Genomic DNA, 19,116 nt, shown 5'->3' with positions numbered 1-19,116 from the left:
ACTGGTCACTCTATAAAATATTTATACGCTTAAGTATAACACAAACACCTGACAACCAATGACTTAAAACGCTTACTCGCCACTCTATATAATAGTAATATTTTAAAAAATAACGCAAGTGCCCATCATCCAGTGACCCAGGGCACTTATTGGTTTTTATATTTAATGATGAAAGATTAATCAATAACACAAACGCTTATTACTTTATAAACCAAGATGCTTACAAGGAACTGTATTAAATGGTAAGATATTAAATAATAACACAGACGCCTATCACCCGATGACTGGGGGCTTACTGGCTACTGTATTAAGTGATAAAATGTTAAACAATAACATAAGAGCCTGTTACACAACAATCCAGAGTGCTTACTGGCCCCTTCTTAAAATAATAATATGTTAAACGATAGCACAAGCTTCTATTTCCCAATCACCGAGAGCGCTTACTAGCCAATCTATAAAATAATATGAGGTTAAACTACAGAAGGATTAGCGACGCACGAAGTAGTGCACAGCGATGTTCTCCGAATATTCGGCTGGTGCTGCTCCCTTTTTCCAACTGATCGCCACCAATTGGGGTTTGCAGTCTCTTGAGAGGTACTCAGAGAATCTGAAAGACTACCCATTCGCAATTGTGCGAGACCTGCCTTGGGTCTGACTTCGGAAAAATCTAGACGCCCGTTGGTTCGTACCAGCTGTATTTCCAAGGAGACCCGAAGGTAAATATTATCGAGTCTCTATGATCAATACAGCTGGAGTCCAGGACAGACACTTTTGTTACAGCCATCAGCTGCCCCGACTCTTGATTAGTCATTCCGAATCCAACCGTTCGCAGACAGCTTTGATGATGGCCGCATCCACGGGGACACCTTGAGGCGGTGTGTCCGTCGGCTCCCGCCCAGAGCCGCGTCGTCTTCTATGAGTGAGTAGGGGTGCAAATCCCTAAGGCCAATTTTCATTTGGTCTCTCATACTCATCTTTCAATAGTTTCGTTTTGATTGCTTTTCTCTCTACACTCACGCAGGGCTCGCATTCTTCACAAAAGATTTGCAGAGCTCCGAGAAAGTGGAAAAGATTTCTTGACTTAACACGAAGTATTCGTTGCTCTCCAGCCACTTATCGTCCTTACCTTTCGCATGAATTGCTTTCGATTATCATGCGTTTCGGAGCAGCTCGTAAGTCTATGGTCAGAGGTATCCTTTTCCCCACAACCGCAGGCATCACTGTCCGTTAAGCTAAACAGGTACAGGTTTGCTTTAAAATTTCAATGGACAGTGAGCACCTGAGCGTTTGCGTGGTTTAATTCTAACCACCTCGTATCAAGTTGGTCTTTGACATTTTTGATGAACGAATACGTTACACGTCAATTCACCGAGCATTCAAAATTTTGGCACTCAGCCTGCCGGTCAAGTTTTGCCCCGTGTTCGATCCCTTACTTCGGACTCATTGTGAGGTCACCCAATCTCAGTGGAGAGAGACTTTCCGTATCGTCCGTTTTTCAGTTCACAATCTTAACGAAGTAACTCGACTGGCGGTGGTGTACTTAAGGCGACACATGCCTTTGCCTGGCGCTTCTGCGCTTCAGGTCTTGAGCTGAGACAAGCCCAGCTGTGATCGCAATTGGACCGTGGTCCTTATTTGTCCTCAGAAGGGTCATCTACTCTTCTAGTCTTGCGAAGGGCAATGCTACTCTCGTTGGAGTCCATGCGAGAGTCAGTCAGTTGCACCTTGCGCTTTCTCACTTTTATTCGCCATTCGCTCCTGCTTGTAATCACTGGCAGATTTTTACCTATCTGCTCTCATGGAAGCAAGAGTCGCGCTAAGTATCGGGTGTTTGACTAGAACAACCCGCTGCCCTCAATCGCAGTGTTCTTCATGCGCTTCGTTTTTTCTGGATAGGTTAAAGAGCCTCAGACTCTCAACCAGGTGGTCAAGTTCTGGTTCCGGGTCTCCTTTCATGCCACATTCTCCCACTCACGCCTTAGCTGAAGTCGTTGAAGCATGAGATTTTATTACCGTTCTTGAGAGAAAATGGCGCTCATTTTCCCTGGCTCGGGGTCACTCGGGCTTGCCACACCCATGCCGTCATTTTTGATGACCGCCCCCTGAGGATTCTGAAACGAGGACGCTTGCTCCCAAGCCAGCTCGTACAGGGATAACCACTTCACTTCACCTTTAGTCAATCAATTTTAGCAACATCACTTTAAACTAGGTAAAGCTAATCCTGATTTCGCCGCCATTGCGAGTCCCTTCACTGTTTGGGGCTCGCGGCGTTACCATTCAGCGTCACGCGGAGACATCAGGTTAGGCCCTTACCAAACATACAACATAGAACATGCTTCGCAGTGGTTGCGCTAAATAGGTTAAATTACAATAGAAGCGACCATTATCGAATGACTACCCAGGGCGCTCAGTGGCAACTGTATTGAATGAGTAAATAATAAGCTATAGCACAAACGCCAATTGCCCAGTGACTTAAGACGCTTACTGGCCATACTATTAAATAATAAAATGTTGAACTATAACACTAGTGCCTTATCCTTGATAATCCAGGGCTCCTACTCGCCACTGTATAGAATAATATTATGTTAAACTATAACGAAAAGTGACAATAGTAAGTGACTGGGGGCACTTACTGAGCTTTATGTTAAATAATAACAAAAAAGGCTATTATCCGTTGATCAAAGGCGGTTACTGGCGACTGTATGAAATGATAAAATATAAAATCCAAACACAAACTTTTATCACTGGGTGACCCAAAGCTCCTACTGGCCACCATATTGAATAGTAAAATGTTAAACTATAACACAAGCACCTATCATTCAGTGACCTGGGGCGCTTGCTCACCACTTAATAAATAATAAAATATTAATTATTAACACAAGCCCCTATCAGCTGATAAAGGTGGGCACTTATGTGACATGGTATCAAACAATAAAATATCAAATAATAACACAAACACCTATCACCCAATGACTGATGGCTTACTGGCCACTGTATTAAATGATAAAATATTAAATATTAAACACAATTGCCTATCACTTAGTGACCCAGGGTATTTACTGGCCAATATATAAAATAATAAAATTTAAAACTGTAACACAAGCGCCTAACACTCGTTGACCCGGAGTGCTTACTAGACTCTGTATTAAATAATAAAATGTTAAACTATAATACACGTGCCTATTACTTGTCAACCTGGAGCGCTTACTAGACTTTTTATTAAATAATAAAACGTTAAACTATAACACTAGCGCCTATTAATAGATGATCTAGGGCCTTTACTTGCTACTTAATAAGATAATAATATGTTAAAATATAACACACGGAACTTTTACTTAGTGATCTAGGGCGCTTTTTGACCACTTCATTGAATAAAAAAATGTTAAATCATAAGACAAGTGCTTATCTCCTGATGACCAAGGCGCTGACTGGCCCCTCTAGTAAATAATAAGATACTAATCAATAACACAACCACCTATCGCCGTTTAAACGGGGGCGCTTACTGGCCACTGTATTAAATGATAAAATAAAAATTAATATTACAATTGTCTGTTACAATCAGTTAAAGAAATATTGAACTATATTGAACTGTGAATTTGCAACTGATATGTCTTATAAAATTTTTTACGATGTACCAGAAATCAATTAATCCTGAAAAGCTTTTAAGGCACGTAAAATAAAAGAAATTTATGAGTTCTTATTACATCCTTTCCTTAAGAATTAAAATAATTTCTGGTAAAAATATAATTTTATAAGAACGATTCAGAATAATTTTGCTCAATGAGAATTTATAAATCTACTTTATTTTAAAAATTGTATGATTTTTACTTAATTATTACTTTCGAGATTTTATGGGTTTTTGGTATTTTTGATCGAGGTTATGATCGACTCGGGGTCAAAAGTCAAAGGTTCCCGCGAAGGGATCTTCGATAACGTGTTTCTTTGCAAAAAACGAAGTAAGGCAACTCTAGTTCATGCAAAGCTTTAACAGAACTACAGCTACTCATTTATCAGTTAATTATGATAAGCTCTTTCTCATAATAGAGGCTATCAATTTCCCATTCAAGACAATAATGATAATGAGCTATGCTACTATTAATTGAGCTAAAATAATTTTATATTGCGGTCAATGATATTTAAAAATGTTATAGATGCACTCGACATAACCCTTTCCAATCCTTTCTCTGTAAATCGAACGAGTTACATTTATTGACTGTACTTCATTGCCTATCAAACTAACTTTTGCAGAATCAGTGACTTAAATAATTATTTTCTCCAAAACTGTCCATTTTCAGGAGTTGTCCCTATATATGGTAACTTTTGATCATACGATCATCATCTACAACATATAATTATTTTAGCATATTTGACTGAGAACTGAAATTCCATTGAGTTGTTACGGGGTTGGAGCTTTAAAACTATTAAATCTTGTTTTGTTTTTATTCATGTCTCACAAGTCCTTCAAATAACTTTTACATAATTATGCATGTTTTTAAAGTCAAGAATGGGTGTACTGGTTAATGACATTCATTTGACACCTCTTTGGTCTTGCTTTGGTCTTGCAAATCACGCAACTGATGTACGGTTATAAAAAATTTTTCTGTTCAATATATTTTCTCTTTTTTATTTAAAGTTTTATCTATAATATTCCTTTGGATAGTGCAAAATTTGTTATAAATTAAATCTTTTTCAACGTTCAAAACATTTTTCAGTATGGAAGTTTGTTTTTCAGTATGGAAACTCAGCCACTGGTGTGACTCATAACTCCCATGAGTTAATACGATAGTTTGTTAGTTAGCTACAAGTACTTCAAATATTTGCACTTACCATGTTATAATATTAAATTATTATGGTGGGTATTAAATACCTAAAGCATCATGATTGTTGATTCGGATTATCAATATGTTTCATAGGTTAGTATTAAAGTTCAAATTTTGAAGATCGGCAAATGTTTAACAAAACGCGCGTCTTATTTTCTTCATTATCATATATCGCTAATAAAAAATAAGTATCGGTGGCTTGCGAGACTTTTGTTTTTTTGCGCGTTAAACTTCACTTTCCTTGGGGTTTTGGAACAGAACGGACGTGTCACGATATTAGCAATCTAACCTAAAGCTTTGAATCGTTATATTTTTTCCTTCGACGTCTCATCGTCATCGATGAAAAAGTTTCTACCGTCTCCCAACGAGATCAAACGAGGGTGCTCACTACACTTCAACATCGTCTCCCCGCGAGACTCAAATTATTTCGTGGCGACGAAAATGTGGTCCTGCCTGGCCAGCAGACCCGAGAAAGCCGAGCGCCAGCTCGCATAACCAGACTCTCCCCCTTGAAAAGCTTTCGAAGCTCACGACTTTAAGGTACATTTTCACCTCATGCAACATACACATATTCACATACATACTCACAAGAGTGATCGCTGTATCGGTTATTATTAACGACTGTATCACATTTTTGTATATTAACACGAACAATAAAACAGGTTTTTTACCGAAAGGTTTTTTCCTGTAATGAACATCATTTATTTACATCACTACTAACAACTCATAAAATAACCAATAAACAATAATAATATTGAGAGCGACGCTTACCCCTAAGGTCTTACTCTCATTGCGACATAAAAATTGAAATTGAAATAGTCGCCCACGCTACATTTTTTGGTGCCTCCTGTGAGGTATGAGCCACAACACGAGCTGAGGATATCGGTGTTCCGGTCACACTTCGTTGCGCACTGCTGCGGCTCAACAACATCATCGCCTATCAGTCTCGCGGACGCGAGATATCCTGCGATCAACACCGTCATATTCACTCGCCAACGCCACGCACCACGCCACTCCTTTCCTCCATCGGTGGATCGCCTCGCTATCCTTCAGCACAGCTTTCAACAACGACCTTGATACAAGAGATAAGTCCTTTATCCCTATAAGCATATACTTTCTCGCATTGCCATTTTTTCCTGTACTCTTGTGTCCGTCTGAAAATTTTGTTCGGTATCCTAACCTTGTGCCCTTACTAGTCATTTGTACATTACGCCACTCGCGTCATTAGTGTTTTTAATAATATAACCTAGCGTTCAATAACTTTTGTTCGCGAAGATGGCTCAAGCAAAGCGCGTCGCGCTTATTTTGCAAAAAGGGGTTTCATTCAACAATCAGCTGCTAGAGACCAAAACCGCGCTTGATAACGAGTAGGTTTCCGCAAATGATGCTGCTCTACGTCTAGAGCTTTTAACAGATTCATTGAGAAAATACGAAGACTATCATGATGAATTGGCATCATTGGAGCCAGAGCACGATCGTCTTGGTGAGTTGGCGGGCTGGCGAGGAGGGTTTTTCCAGGTCGCCAGTCGGCTTCAGGTACTGCGGCCTCCTCCTCCGGTTGATCCTTCCTTTGCCGCGCTAGCTAATTCAACCTTTGCCGAAAAGACTAAGCTTCCAAAGCTTCCGGTAACTGAGATACCTTTATTCAACGGAAATGTTGATGGCTGGCTTTCTTTTAAAAATGCTTTCAAATCAATTATAAGTTCTCGCACAGATATTGACGATGTTACAAAATTGACTTATTTAAAAAGCGCAATGCGTAGTGAAGCTCTTACTAAAATTGGTCCTTTATCCTTGTCAGCAGAAAATTACCCAAAGGCTTGGAAGCTTCTTTCCGACTCTTACGAGAGAAAGCGCGTACTGGTTTCCAAGCATCTGGATGCCCTGATCGACCTAACGCATTTACAAAAGGCTACTTCTGCCGTTCTATCGGCTCTAGCAGACACAGTAGAGCAGCATCTCACCGCTTTGGACGCGTTAAAAATTGATGGGAGGACGCGTCAGCTTATTCGAGTAACTGAAAGGGCTCTCCCTGCTTCCACTCGCAATAGATGGGAGGAATCTTTGACCCTCGATGAGCTTCTGGATTTAAAAAAGTTACTTGGGTATATTCATGAATCAGCTTTCCGGATTAGCGTCATAGAATCCACATCTAAGAATTCTGATCATGGGCAAAAGCGCGTGTTCGAGCAAACAAATTCTCATACGAGAAAATTTCAACGCAAAGAAGTAGACGCTCGCGCTTTAACTACAAGCTTAAAAAGCTCTTGCGTTTGTTGCGGTTCCGAACATCTTCTTTTTAGATGCCCCTCGTTCAACAAACTCAATGTTAATCAACGATGGTCCCTCGTAAAAGAAAAAAGATTGTGCTTTAATTGTCTGCGTTCTCATGCAGGAGCTTGCTCCTCTAGCTCTTGTAAAAAATGTAACAAAAAACATCATACATCATTGGACAATGATTTTCAAACTAACGCAATGTCGAATGCAGCTACTACCTCGATCGCTCCCTCTAATGATAAACTTCCCCCGAAGCGTAATGATTGACAAGCAGAGAAAGTGTTGAATACCGATGCGAGTGATGTGCGATCTCAGCTCATGACTACTGCTGTGGTGTTCGTTTTGAATGCACAAAGCAATTTTATTCGAGCTCGCGCGCTACTTGACACTTGTGCGACCGTAAATTTAATATCAACTAAATTAGCCAACTCTTTAAGTCTACCTTTAGAAAACTGTTCTGTAACGATAGGAGCGATAAATGAATTGAATACAGAGTGTCGTCAATGCGTAAAAATCAAAATTAAATCCGTTTATAATAATTTTTCTAAAAATCTTACATGTTTAATTATTCCACAAATTGCTGGATTGGTGCCATCAAAAAAATTTCCTCGTGATTTAGTCAAGCTACCGAGTGGTATGCAACTTGCGGATCCACAATTTCACATGCCGCATTGTGTTGATTTATTAATCGGCTCGGGCATTACTCTATCTTTGTTTTCTATTGGACAAATAAAGCTTACTCCTAATCCGTGTGATATTTATGCGCAGATGTCGTTGCTAGGTTGGATTATCGCAGGACGATTACATAACAAGTGTATTAAACAACTCTCAACTTGTAATTATACTGTTTTAAAAACCGATTATGTACAGAAAGAACAGCTTGAAGATCTATCCCGAATTATGAATAGATTCTGGGAGGTAGAAGATGTTCCTCGCAAAAAAGATGTTAAGAAAGCTGAGGAGTCTTTAATCGAAGCCCATTATATTAAAAATACGACTCAAGAAGCTAATGGGCGGTACGTTGTTCGTTTGCCTTTTCGCGCAGGGGTGGAAGATTTAAGCGACTCAAAAACTACGGCTTTAAGGCAATTTTATTCACTCGAACGACGATTGAATTCAAATCCCGAACTTAAGACTGAATATTTTCGAGTAATGCAAGATTACATTGACCAGGGGCATATGTCGGTTGTTAAAAACGAAAGTGAGGTCAGTTATTTTATGTCGCAGCATCTGGTGTTCAAACCATTTAGCACAACTACTAAAGTACGAGCCGTATTCAACGCTTCAAGTAAAACTAATAAGGGGGTTTCACTGAACGACGTGCTTATGGTAGGTCCGACAATTCAGGAAAAACTTTTTTATCATCTACTTAGATTTCGAACATACGTTTATGTTATTACAGCTGACATCACGCAAATGTATCGACAGATATTGGTAGACTCTCGCGATCAAAAATATCAATGTATATTTTGGTACAACAAGGACGGGCAGATTAAACCCTTTGAAATGAACACCGTAACTTTCGGTAACGCCTCCGCGGCATTTTTATCTATTCGTACAGTGCAAAAATTATCAGACGATGAAGGCGCGAAATTTCCTTTGGCTGAATCAATTTTAAAGCATCATTTTTACGTTGACGATCTTATAACTGGTACAAATTCTTTCGAAGAAATACGCATGATACGTTAGCAAGTCACCGGTTTACTGGCTCTCGCTGGTTTTGATATCAGAAAATGGATTTCTAAAGAAACTAATGCATTTAATAGCGAGGACGAAAAAGTTTTTCACGAGGATCAAAATCAAAATTCTACTTCGGACACAAAAACTCTTGGAATTGCTTGGAGCTGAAAATACGATGTGTTTGTATTTTCAGTGAAACCGGTAAATTCTCTTCAAAAAATTACAAAGCGATTCATACTTTCAGAAATCGCTAAAATTTTCGACCCGTTAGGATTATTAGGCCCAGTAGTGTTTGGAGCAAAAGTTATTATGCAAAAATGTTGGCGCACGCAGATTGGTTGGGACGAATCGGTTCCCCACGAATTGCATACGTCATGGACTACTTTCGCTAATCAAATCGGGCTAATACAAAATTTTAGAGTCGAGCGAAAAATAGTTATCGATAAGTATGACCGCGTAGATATCATCGGTTTCGGCGACGCTAGAAAATTAGGTTACGGCGTTTGTCTATACGTCAGATCGGTAGATACGTCCGGTAAAGTCTTGGTTAGATTAGCATGCGCCAAATCACGCGTAGCACCTATTAAAGGTTCCTTTACCATCCCGCGTTTGGAACTCTGCGGCGCGCTACTCCTTGCAAGACTCTACAGAGAGAGCTGTGAAGCGTTTGAGTTTCCGATTCAAAGCGTCATTTTCTGGTGAGATTCTACCATCGTTCTTTACAAGCTTAGAAAATCGCCTCGTGATCTTGATGTTTTTGATGCTAATCGAATTGGGAAAATTCAAACACTTGTTGGCGGAGTAGAGTGGCGGCACGTGCGATCGGCTGATAATCCTGCCGATGCTCTGTCTCGCGGTCAAACACCTTCAGAATTTTTGCGCAATTCGACCTGGCTTTCTGGTCCAAAATGGCTCGTTTAACACGAATCATTTTGGCCCGAGAGCGTTATTATTGCATCGCCTATTTCTCCTACACGTAGCATCTGTTTAATGACCATGACCCGCTGCGATTTGTTTTTAAGATTTTCCGACTTTTATCGTTTAACCAGATTCGTGGCACGATGTCTGCGTTTTAAAAATTTAAATCGTAAGTTTCGCGGTAAGACTATCGATGTGGAAGAAAAGCTGGGGGCAGAAAAAACAATTTTACGACTCATACAATCAGAGCGGTTTTCAACGGAGATAAATTTACTTAAAGAAGGGAAAGAATCACGTTTAAAGTATTTCAATCCTTTTATTGACCCAGACGGTCTTTTACGTGTAGGTGGACGGTTGCGGAACTCCTCCGTCTCAGACGATCACAAATATCCGATACTCTTACCGTCGAAACATCAAATAGTCGATCTGATCATTCGAAAAATACACGCGTCAAACGGACATTTAGGTTTCCAATCTACGTTGAGTTTTCTCAGACACAAATATTGGATCTTGGACGGAAAAGATCAGGTGCGCAGGATAGTGCAGCGTTGCGTTACTTGTCTCCGTCATTAACCTAAATTAATTCAGGCCAAGATGGGCGGTTTGCCTGAGTCTCGAGTCAACGCGGCACCGGCGTTCAGCAAAGTCGGCACTGATTTTTTCGTTCCAGTCTTTATAAATGAGAAAAAACATCGAAATCGCAGTAAATTAAAGGCCTACGGTTGTGTATTTATTTGTATGAGCTCCAAAGCCGTACATATTGAAATCATTACTGATCTCACGAACGAAGGGTTTCTCGGCGGTTTCAGACGTTTTATAGCCCGTCGAGAAATTCCTTCCCACGTCTACTCCGACAACGGAACAAACTACGTCGGAGCAAACAACCAATTAAAAAGTCTCTATGACTTTTTGAAATCTGATGCTTTGAAACGTTATATTCATGACCACGCAGTTCAAAAAAACATTATCTGACATTATTCCCCCTTTGTCCCCTAATTTCGGTGGGATTTGGGAATCGACGGTAAAACTTTTTAAACATCATTTAAATCGTGTCATTAGTAATAAATTACTAACGTATAAGGAATATAACACCTTAGCGGCCGAAATCAAAGGTATTTTGAATTCTCGGCCCATTTGTACACTATCTTCAGATCCCAACGATCCTTTAGCACTTACTCCTGCACATTTATTAATAAAGAGATCCATTTCCCTATTGCCTACTAATGATTTCGACGGCATTTCAGATAATCATTTGTCCTCTTGGAATTTCATATCCAGAGCTAGAGAGGATTTTTGGAAAAGATGGCATATTGAATATTTGAGCGAGCTTCAGAAGAGACAAAAGTGGCAGGGAGAAAAGGGAGAAATGAAGATGGACTCCGTCGTCCTTTTATTGAAAAAAAAAATTCCTTGCGCTAGATAAAGGCTGGGCGTAGTCGTTGGGATTCACCCTGGAGAGGATGGCGTGGTGCGAGTGGCTTCAGTGAAAACGATTAACGGCATATACAAGCGAAATATTTCGCACCTTTGTTCTTTGCTAGAAGAAGGACGTAGCGTTCCATAAAGAAATTGTTTTTCATTCAACTTCTTTTTTAAAATTCTCTATCTTGAAAACATTCATTTATTAATGCATCACTGTATAAATTTGTTATTCGCGTTTTTTTTTTTTTTTTTTGCACTTTTAACATTCATATGCATTGTTCTTTCCTAAATTTGTAATTACTCAATGAATTATAATTAGAGTCTGAATTATTTCCAAAAAATGTTGTGCTCATGTTTGTTTAATTTTAAGCATACTTAAGAGACATTTACATTTACCCAAATCAATATTACACACCACTTTGCTCATCCTATTGTTTCGCAAACGCGGGGGAGTATGTTTCATAGGTTAGTATAGATGTTCGAATTTTGAAGATCGGCAAATGTTTAACAAAACGCGCGTCTTATTTTCTTCATCATCATATATCGCTAATAAAAAATAAGTATCGGTGGCTTGCGAGACTTTTATTTTTTTGCGCGTTAAACTTCACTTTCCTTGGGGTTTCGGAACAGAAAGGACGTGTCACGATATTAGCAATCTAACCTAGAGCTTTGGATCGTTATATTTTTTCCTTCGACGTCTCATCGTCATCGACGAAAAAGTTTCTACCGTCTCCCAACGAGATCAAACGAGGGTGCTCACTACACTTCAACATCGTCTCCCCGCGAGACTCAAATTATTTCGTGGCGACGAAAGTGCGGTCCTGCCTGGCCAGCAGACCCGAGAAAGCCGAGCGCCAGCTCGCATAACCAGACTCTCCCCCTTGAAAAGCTTTCGAAGCTCACGACTTTAAGGTACATTTTCACCTCATGCAACATACACATATTCACATACATACTTACAAGAGCGATCGCTGTATCAGTTATTATTAACGACTGTATTACATTCTTGTATATTAACACGAACAATAAAACAGGTTTTTTACCGAAAGGTTTTTTTCTGTAATGAACATCTTTTATTTACATCACTACTAACAACTCATAAAATAACCAATAAACAATAATAATATTGAGAGCGACGCTTACCCCTAAGGTCTTACTCTCATTGTGACATAAAAATTGAAATTTAAATAGTCGCCCACGCTACAAATATTTCAGTATAATTTCAAGTTAAATACTGTGTATGGTTATTTTTGATTATTGTTTTCATTGAAATAACAATAACTTTTTTTGTATTAAATAGTGTCTGACTTTTAAGCTATTAAACATAACTTCTAACCATCCGAAGTTTTAAAATAAAAGTAAACATAAAAATTACAAATCAATAATTAGCATTTTTCATGACTTTCAAGTTGATTATTTTCTAAATTAGGATCCCTAATGCTTATTGTCATTTTTTTCCCCAAATTTTTTTTGCTGTTTTAATTTCAAAAATAATTATTGAAGATGCAAAAAATTCAATTATGTTCTGTGGACCTCAAAACTTTTTCAATATTTTTTATCAGAATGTATTTTTTAACAGAATGTAGTAACATCTCCCTTATATGTTTGAAAATATTATTAAAATTAAAAAATGATCCTGCTATAAGTGAAAGAGATAAAAGAAAAGTGACTTAACTTTCAAAACTATAACTATCGTCGTTTCTTCTTCCACAGCGTTGGTGTGTAAAACATGTTTAGTATCAAAACTTAATAAGCAAATATAAAATAAGAAAAAAATTAAAGGTTCCACATTCATATACGGGAGGAACTTTATTTATTGAATAATTTTCAAAATCCTAATTACAATATATTTTGCCTTTATCTTTCACAAGTGCATACCCACAGATACACACCAGTTATTTTGACCAATTGTCATCCTGTATTACTATCCCATAAATATCTGTTATTATATTTGTATTTATTATAAATAAAATTTAAGCAGTTGTTATGTTTTCAAATCCTTGAATATTATCGTTACATTCCGTAAAGTCATGATAATTTATCATACTTGAACTTTTAAAATAGCCTATAAGTTTTATATGAAATATGATATCTAAAAGTGTTTTCATGATGTACACTTTTAAATACTATTGTCTGTAGGTGGATATCTGCTTTTTATTTTTTAATTCTATTAAGGTTGTTACGGGGTGCTGCTGACGTGCAGTAGCGAGGTGGACTTGACAACCTCGACCGGGCCTGTGTTGCCTGGGTACCCCCGGCGACACCTCTGATAAACTTTATACGTGGGTCTCACTCTCCAAGACAACGCAGGTGACGAGTATCGCGGCAACCTTGCACGTCATCGCCTCTTGCGACGACTTTAATACGACATATGGGAATGGGCACACACAAAAGGAATCACTCGGGATCAAGTTTAGAATAAAAAGATATATTCAATTAATTAAAAAGGATTACACTTCGTGTTCGCGGGTATCAGTGTAGTTCTCGCACATCGAGCGCGCTTGCTCGACGTGCTCGTGGCGTGAAAACGCGAACCGGGCAGACCTACGCGGGCTAATCTAGGGCCGCTGCCCTTTACAACAGACTGCCTGTTGGCAGGTACTTACGCGGGGCGGGGAGGTCGCTCCTCGTAGATGCCTTGGATAGGCGAGCTAAGCGCAGTTGGCGTGAGCTCGCAGAGGCCAGTATGACGATCGGCCTCGTCCTCGCCGAGAGGCTCAATGGCCAGCCGCGGAGTCGTTCCTACTTGGAATCTGAGGCTTCGTTGAAAGGCCTCGATTAGCTCGATCCTCTCCTGCTCATCGGTGACGTGCCTAAGACGTCTAATAAGACCGCCCAGGCTAAGTGGTGTTGCCTCCATCTCTGTTACAATACTGCCCCCAGAAAATGAAAGAAACAAAAAGTGGAGAAAAAGAAGAAAATACAATTAGTTGAGATGGAGGCGCTTACAAAATTTAATTTTTTCTATTCTACGGGGCCGCAGCCATCGCATATTGCTCGACAATTGACCCCTCGTTGGGTCGCATGTTCGGACGTCATTGCGTGGTCTGCCTTCAATCGCAGGCGTCTTAGCCGCGTCTTAGCCGCGGTGGATGGACACCATGGTTGCTTTTCGCGGGCGGCCTCGCTTTGGCCTGGCTAATCCGGCAGCCTCGCTTACATCAGATGTATTTGCTAAAGGCGGGTCGCGCTTCGCCTGTTCGCCGCTTTCCAACGGTGGTTAAGGAGTGCTAGCCACTTCTTCTTCGGACCCCGAATCTTCAGGAGGGTCTTCTCCCACCGTCGCTGCGGGTCTGCTCACGTAGGGCTCCAGCTGCCTCACGTGAATAGGGCCTGATTGCGTGCCTTCCTCGGATTCCAACTCGTACGTGTTGGAACCCAATGCCCTCTGGACGGTAAAGGGGCCGGCGTACCTTGGGGCCAATTTCGCTGCCACGCCTTGCGTTGCCGAGGACAAGACGTGGTTCTCTCACCATACCTGGTCACCAGGAGCGTAGACCACGTCGTGATGCTGGGCATTGTACTGCCGAGTGGCATTGGCCTGTGCCTTATCGCTTCGCTGATTTGCTTCTACGGGCAGCATCGGCAGACGCTCCATGCGCTGCTTTCAGCTCTCTTTTGCCCATTCTCTAGGCGTTACTGTGTCATCGAATCGACCTGTCAGCGCATCGCACCTGGGGCGTACGGTTCTCTACCGCTGTTAAGCATCGCGGGGGAGAAGCCTGTGGAAGCATGCCTCTGTGTGTTGTGAGCGAACACATGTTTGGGCAGCTTCTCGTCCCATGACCTATAATTGGCTTCGACAAAAGCTCGAATCATGGTCTTGATGGTGCGGTTCAAACGTTCAACTGGGTTTGCCTGCAGGTGATACGGCGGCGTAAGCATGTACCCTATGTTCAGGCTCTCCAAAAACCCACCAAAGATTTTGTTTTAGAACTTGGTGCCGTTATTCGTCAACAACGCTTCCGGGGTACCATGTCAACAGATGACGCGCTCTCTCAGTGCGCTCACAACAGCCTTCCCATTGGCTCGCCGTAGCGGTACGACTTCGGCCCACCTCGTAAATAGATCCTCGATCACGAGGATGTATTCGTGGCCGTGCGTTGTCTTTGGTAGGGGGCCCATCATGTCAGTGGCTACTACTTGCCATAGAGCAGTGATGATCCTCCACCTCATAAGTCCTGGAGGTAGCCTCTGATCCACATTGGTTTGTTGGCAAACCAAGCAGCTCCGCACGTAACGGGCAACATCCTGGTAGTATCCCGGCCAGTAGTACAACCGGGAGATACGCACGAACATCTTTTCGCGACCAAGATGGCTGGTAGATAGAGTATCATGACACTCCTGAAGCACTTGGTCTTGCTGGCTTTTAGGTACCACCATCTTTCAGGCTTCCATGTCACCGAGAGTTTCATCAACCGTGGAATCGGGGCGATATGCATACAGGTATCCCCCGATGATTTTACATCGCGGTTGACCCCGTGGGTAGTCCCGTAGCTTCTGTATCATCTCCTGGTTCCAAGGATCTCCAGCCGGGGGTTCCCACATGAGCGCTGCCACAGCGCCACTCTCATCATCCTCATACAGTCGTGACAGGGCATCAGGTACGCAATTTTGCGTCCCTTTCCGGTGTTCAACCTCGAAGCCATGGCTTTGAAGTTCCATGGCCCATCTTGAAAGTCGTCCAGTCGGGTTGTTAATACTAACCAACTACCGGAGACTGCTATGATCGGTTACAACCTTAAAGCGTGTCCCTTCGATATAGGGGCGGAATTTTCACGTCACCCATAAGACCGCGAGGCATTCTCGTTTTGTCACACTATAATTGCGCTCAGCCGGAGTCATCGAACGGCTTGCAAACTCCAGAACTCTTTCCTGCCCGTTGACTATCTGGGACAATACGGCGCCTAGTCTGGAGTCGCTGGCGTCCATTTGCACCACGTACGGACTTTTGGGGTCGGGTCGTTGTAACACTACCGAGGACGTCAGCAAAGCCTTTGTCTGTTCGAAGGATCGTTGCTGTTCATCTTTCCAGTCGAACGGCTGATCCTTACGCAACAGCCTGTTGATCGGTTCTACTACCGTCGAATAGTTTGGCAGGAACTTCCGGTACCATGAAAACATGCCTAGGAATCGCCTAAGTTGTTTCAGATTCTTCGGAGCCGGAAATGCCGTAATTGGTTCCAATTGAGCCGGATTCGGTCGTAAACCATCTTGGTTTACGAGGACGCCGAGGTATCTCACCTCGAGTTGACAGAACTTACTCTTTCCTCGCTTAAGAGTGAGTCCTGCTTCGCGCACACGTTTTAGCACATGCTTTAGCTACTTGAGATGCTCCTCAAATGTCTCTGTGACAATTATTGTGTCATCGAGGTAGGCATAGGCATAGGGCTCGAGCTCCGGCCCAATGATGCTGTCGATTAGCCGCTGAAACGTCACCGGCGCATTACTCAGGCCAAACGGTAGCCGTCGGAACTGAAAGAGTCCCTAGCCTGGTACGGTGAATGCTGTCACCGGCTTAGCTTTCTCGGCTAGTGGTATCTGATGGTACGCGCTGCTGAGATCAAGAGTTAAGATGAAACGTGCTTTTATCAGCTTGCGAAGGATGGTATCCATATATGGCAATGGGTACGCGTCGGGGGTTGTCACTACGTTTACCTTCCAGTAATCGACGCAAAAACGATACTTCCCATCCTTCTTGCCTATTATCATCACGGGGCTTGCCCAGCCACAATTGGATGGCTCAATCACGCCACTTTCAAGCATCTTACTCACGTGGGCGTGGATTACCTCCTGGATCTTGTCCAATACTGGGTAGCACTTCTGCTTGATGGGTCGCGAGGTCGTGACCTCAATCTCGTGGTCGACCCACGTAGTGCATCCTAAGGGAGCTTCACGTTCCACGTAGCGGTCCAGGAGGATCTGCAATTCCTCTTGTTGTCTGGACGAGATTTCGTCCAGCCCGACGGCAGCGAGTCGGACCTTACCGGTCGCCGCCACGCCCGCTACCTCTAGAGGGACCTTGGTACCTGTTCCTTTCAGCACCAGGACTCTATCAACAGGGTCATGGACGGTCCCAAAAGCATTAATAAAGTTAGTCCCGACGTAGCAGTCAGTGTCTTACTCGGGCAACGCTATGACGTCTACGTCCCGTTTCACCCCTCCCAACTCGAAGGGTAGGGTGACGAAGCCTAAGGTGCATGACGGTCGTCCAATACCCATAGCCGCGCTTACTAGCGTGGGGAGTAGCTGCCGACGACAGGAATTGGCTATCTGGAGCCTGACTGCTCGCATGACCATGTGCGTAGCGCCAGGGTCGTATAGCGCTCGCAGCTTGTACCTGGCTACTTCAAGCTTTAGCCACCACCGGCGCGCGTCCTCCGATGTAACCGCGGCCTGTGAGGGTTGAGTAGAGGAAGGCAGCATAATACCCTCGTTTACGTCTGCCTCCTCTCGTTTTCCTGCCTTTTATTTGGGCAGTCCCGCGCATAGTGACCAAGATGGTTACACTGATAGCAGCGCGACTGCGACTCCTGCGAGGGAGACCTGTCTCTCCGGGTGCCAGACTTTTTCGTGCCTGACCCCTCGTTCGGATTTCGCCTTGGTGAGCGCGAGCACGAATCTCGGCGTCTATTCACCTTGGGCGAAGGAGGCATGGGTGATCGTTGCCCCTGTTGACGGGGCCCATTTGAAGTGCGAGAACTCTGCTTTGGCTCATTAGCATATTTAGCCAGGCCTGTTCGACGCTTCTCGACGTAGAGAAAGTCAAACAGCAGCTTTAGCATGTTTTCGTCCATTTCCGAATTTCTGACTTTTTTCTTGATCAGCTTATCGACTATTTCTGCCGAGTACTCATCCATCACGTCGAACCCCGAAATTTTTGGAGGATTAGCCAGTTTCTTTGGCAGCTCCTCAATTGCCTTTCGAAGGGCAGCTTGCTCGTTTCAGATAGCCGCTATTTCCTGAACGCCAGCGCTCAAAGGTTGGGCTTCGCTTATATCCGCAACCCTGGGCTGTTTCTTGGCCTCAGTAGCCTTAGCCTTGGGCTTATATGCCGGTTCTGGCAGGTATAAATTTCCGGTGGGGGTGGCTCACGGAACACACTCCTGAGTTCCAGGAGGCGTTCAGCCTCAGTGGCCCTTCGCAGCAGCAGCTCTGCCATGCTGTAAGCCTCGTCTCGTCGGATTCGATCCTGTAACTCAGGACGCATATTCCTGTGGAATAGGTCCAACTGACGTTCGACTGGCCACGGAGATTGATTTCGCCGCACGATATTCTTAATCTGCATTAAGAAATTTTGTATGGGCTCACCAGCGTACTGGGTACCCATTTGCGCATCCGAGATTAAGTGGCGTTGCACTTCTTTGCCTAAGCCATACCACTCCTGTTCTGTGGCTACAAAATCAGCCCAGCTGATTCACTGGTCGCATTCGTTGCGAAACCACGTCACTGCGATGCCAGTCATGAGCACTGGCAGAGCTTGAAAAAGCTCTGCTTCCGTAAACCCTGAAGTTGTGCGGCACTCCGTAATGCGCGTGAGGAAGGAGTCAAAGTTGTCGTGACTTTCCCCCGTGAACTTTACGTTCCATCGCCGGACAATTTGTCCTAAGTCACGGCATTCGGGGTTGGCGTACGACCTACCTGACCCTGACTGTCTTTCCACCGAGGGCGGGAGACTCCCCCCCCGACCAGGCTGGACGTGTGGGGCCAACTGGTGCAGCCGAACGCGGGGGCAGGTTGAAGTACGACGGGTGTATTGACGCGCTCACCGCTTACGTGTGTGCCCACGTCGTGAACGTTTTCGTTTGCGTTGTATGCGCCGGTGGCGCAATCGGGTACCCACTCCTTTGTGGGTAGCTTACCGATGACGTGTATGCGCTAGTTGCTGCGCATGATGGGCATATCGCTTGTATCCAGCTGACTGTATTTGGTGGCCATACGTGTCCCATTGTCGTGGGTGTCGGTGGCGCTAGAATGTGTGCCGATGCCAACGCTAAGC

At 43.1% G+C, this 19,116-nt stretch overlaps 1 protein-coding gene across 1 annotated transcript in view; it reads right to left on the bottom strand.

Moving 5' to 3' along the window:
* The window catches only part of LOC106644776 (luciferin sulfotransferase-like), a 304,205-nt gene that overhangs the window by 155,164 nt on the left and 129,925 nt on the right, over positions 1-19,116 (bottom strand). The window lies entirely within an intron of this gene.

The sequence above is a fragment of the Copidosoma floridanum genome, unplaced genomic scaffold, assembly GCF_036245765.1.
Source record: "Copidosoma floridanum isolate Cflo_tuat_1 unplaced genomic scaffold, Cflo_Japanese_pri ptg000033l, whole genome shotgun sequence".
Lineage (NCBI taxonomy): Eukaryota > Metazoa > Arthropoda > Insecta > Hymenoptera > Encyrtidae > Copidosoma > Copidosoma floridanum.
This window is presented reverse-complemented; position numbering and strand designations above follow the sequence as displayed.